This window comes from Gopherus flavomarginatus, unplaced genomic scaffold (genome assembly GCF_025201925.1).
Source record: "Gopherus flavomarginatus isolate rGopFla2 unplaced genomic scaffold, rGopFla2.mat.asm mat_scaffold_34_arrow_ctg1, whole genome shotgun sequence".
NCBI lineage: Eukaryota > Metazoa > Chordata > Testudines > Testudinidae > Gopherus > Gopherus flavomarginatus.
Window position 1 is genome coordinate 876,795 of NW_026115061.1, and position 3,660 is coordinate 880,454.

Below are 3,660 nucleotides of genomic sequence, written 5' to 3' on the forward strand. Positions count from 1 at the left end.
CAAGCACATTCTGGTTTGGGTAGAGAAGGCTCAGGGTTTGAGAGAAGGCTGGGGGTAGGAAGCTTCTGTTCATTATGCTGGACCTAACCCCAGTTTTACTTGAGTAAAGAGGAGATATTTGACATTGTGTGATGCTGCTCCTGTGCTCTGTTCCCAAAGTGTTCTGCAGCAGAGGAGGGTCTCTGGTAGTATGTATGTTACTGGCCTATTGGGGTGATGCTGAAACAGGACAGGGTACAGATGGCATTGTGGGGGTGGCATGAACCTTCACTCTTCATTTCCCCTTCCAAGAACAGAAGGGACAGGAATCCTCACCCAGCGAGGTCACAGTCTCATAGTTCCCCTGCATGACATCTCTGTAGAGGGCTCTCTGAGTGGGGTCCAGCAGAGTCCCCTCTTCCCTGGAGAAATACACAGCCACCTCCTCGAAGGTCACCGGCCCCTGAAAGAGCAGGAGTCCAATACTAAGGACTTGCTGCCCCACTCACAGCCCCACTATTTGTGGCAGAGAAGAGTGAATCAAATGGAAGCTCTGGGTGGATCATAGTCAGGAGAGTCCCACCTCGACCTGGCTCAGAGTATCCAGCAAATGCCAGGGTGAGGGGATGAAGAGAGAGCCCCTTATCTCTCCCAGAATATCCATCACCCCCCTACTAGCCACTGACTGATACAGGAGAGCCCTATCAGGGTCCAGGGAGAGCTCGCTGGTAGGATGCCCAACACCCTCCTCATTGTGAGGAGTGGGATATGAAGGGAGAGGCAGCTCCAATAAGCCTGACTCATGGGTGCCCCCCTTTATATCTCACAGCAGCTGATGGTTAATGAGGTCAGGCTCCAGCACTAGGAGTCTGGTCAGTTTGACTAGCTCCATGTAGGTGGGTTATTTTCTCTCTTCACAAATTAGGCATTTCCACCTCCAAACCTCCTGGTCTGTTCCTAGAATCTAGGCCACTTAGTAAATACTCCCAGCAGGTCTGCCACACCCTGGCCTCCTCCTTTCCCCACGCTGTGAATTTCCTGCCCCGCTCCAACCTCCAACCAGACTCTGCAAACCTTCCCACCTCTGGTGTATTTGCTCTCCCTTTCCTCCAGCAGGAACCCACCAGCAACCCCCCGATAATCTCTACCTGGACTGACTCCACTGCAGCCATTTCTCTTCCCTGTCCCACGCCAGGCTGGGATGAGCTGGAGCAAAACATTCTGCAGCCTGTCTGGGGGAGAAGGGCAGTTGTGGGCGTTTCAGAACCGTTTTAGTTAATTTCACATCACAATTCCCCCAGGCCCTTTCCCTGCAGACAGACACCCTAGATTCTGTCATGCTGGGAAATGCTCAATCTGTTTATTACAATTTACACCTGGCCCCTCCTGCCAGGCTAAGTCCACAGACACATTTTAACCTCCCTTCTCTCTCCCCTCACTCCTTTCTCTGAACACAAGGCTAGAAAAGAGCAGAACCAAGGAGTCACTGTGGGGGATTCCCTCAGACACTGACCCCACGGCAGCCACACCCCCAGCAGGGGGAATATGGAGTCAGGAACTGGCTTTTGCTCTGTCTGATCCTTGTTTTGTTCACTGGAAAGTGGTTCTGCCCCAGGATGCAGCAATACATGTGTCTGGGTGGATAGAGAGCTGGAAATCTCTCCCCCACATTCATTTCTCCCACTGCCCCTTTCAGTCTCTCCTTCCCCTGTCCCTCTGGCTGGGACAGTCCCATTCTTGGGGGCTTTGCTCTCCCATGGCTGGATTCCTCCTGGCAACCGCTAATGGGAGGAGAAATGAGGTGGTGTTGTTTGTGCAGAGTCACTTTCTTGCCAGACCCTAGGACATTCCCTGAGGTCTTTCAGTTACCTGGAGACTCTGGCTCAGAATTTAGTAGTAACAGGGCCAGGACTGCCCTAGGGGGCTAGGACCAGCTGCAGAAAGTCATCCCCTGGGCCGGGCAGAGAAGAAGCTTTAATTAAGGTCATTTCCCAGCACAGAGCCCCACTGGGGGAGCAGCAGCTGCCAAGCCTGGTCTCCCAGATCACAATGGAGGCTGCAGCATCTGACCCAGGAAGCTGAACCCCAATATCCTGAGCAGAGAGGGACGGAGTGTATGAGCCAGCTTCCCTTCCTTTAGCTCTCTGGGGAGAGCAGCTAATGGGAGCCCCTCCTCACAGGGAGAATGGCTGATCTCATTTGACCCACTGTCCATCTGGAATCACTCCTTGTCTTTCCATACAGTGACTCTGGATTAACAACGGTCTCAATGACACCGGATTTCAGAAAGAATGAGTTCAGAACGCTGTGGAAAAGACCATCGTGTGGCAGTGCTGACTCCCTTCCCACCTCCCTCACCCCCGCAGATCTAGGACAAGGACTGGGGGCAAACATTTTCCAAACGGAACCGAAAGTTCCTGCAGTTTTCAAAAGAGGAGAAAAGTAAATTCTGTGAATTCACACTAACAGTGTTTGCTAAGTGGACAGAAAGTTATCACAGTGACACGGCACGTGACTGGGGAATGGACTTGGTGACCTGGTGACTAGGAGCCAGGACCTGGTACAAGTTGACCAGAGAGAAGGATCATGGTTAGTAGCAGCCCCCAGACACCCCCTAGTACCCAGAGCCCAGACCCCCCAGCCAGGGGCCCCAGACACCCCCCCAGCCAGGATCCCATCAGATATTCCCTGGGACGCAGCCCCCAGAGTCCCTGGCCAGGGACCCCAGATACCCCTCAAAGCCCCACCGGCCAGAGAACCCCTACCACACCATGATTGCCAGGTTGGGAATTCCAAAGGGTTCCCCCCACCAAGAGCCCCCAGCAGCCAGGGACCCCCTCAAGGGACCCCCCCCCACACTGGGAACTCAGTCCCTCACTGCCTGCCTAGGAACTTCCCCACCCTCCAGAACGATCTACCCTGACATTTGCCTGGGACCCCCTCCTCTGCCCAGTGTGACCCCCCTGATGCTTTACAGTGCGACCCATCACTCTGCTTCCCTGGCATGCCCTCACCTAGTGCCAGGGATCCCCTCCCCCAGCTCTGTGCACTGGGCATGGCAACAAAACCAGGAACCAGCGGGGGAAGCACAGACAGAGCCCCTGGCACAGAACCAGGCTCCCTCTAACCCTCTGTCCCGCCTCCCCAAGAGACACCCACCCCCACTGTTCTGCAGCCACCAGGCCCCCAGCGATACCCACCTCCAGGACCCATAGCCTCAGGGATGGGCACATCAGAACCACCACCCCCGAAAACCCCAAACCTCCACAACCCACCAACCTGACTAGGGTACCCCCTGCTCAGCCACCCAGAGGCCTCCCCCGACCACAATGACCCTTCAGCTGCAATCTCCCCACACAGACACCTTCCCTGCCCCTGCAAGTGTTACCTCACAGAGTGTGAGAAGTGGCTAGAAAGTTAACACCACCTCCTGCTGGCCAGTCACACAGGCAGAGGGAGCCTGGGGAGTGCTTCTTTAACAGGAGAATGGAAGGCCTGGAGGGCAAGAAAGATCCACGGGCTGTCACTAGCAAATAATGGCCACCATGGATCCACCCCAGAGGCGGCTGCATCTTAGCACATTGGGAAACAACCCATCATATTCAATTAGAAATAAACAACTAGAGAGAAGTGGGGCAAATGTTTGGGGTATTTTATATCAATCTTTGAGACACGCAGATA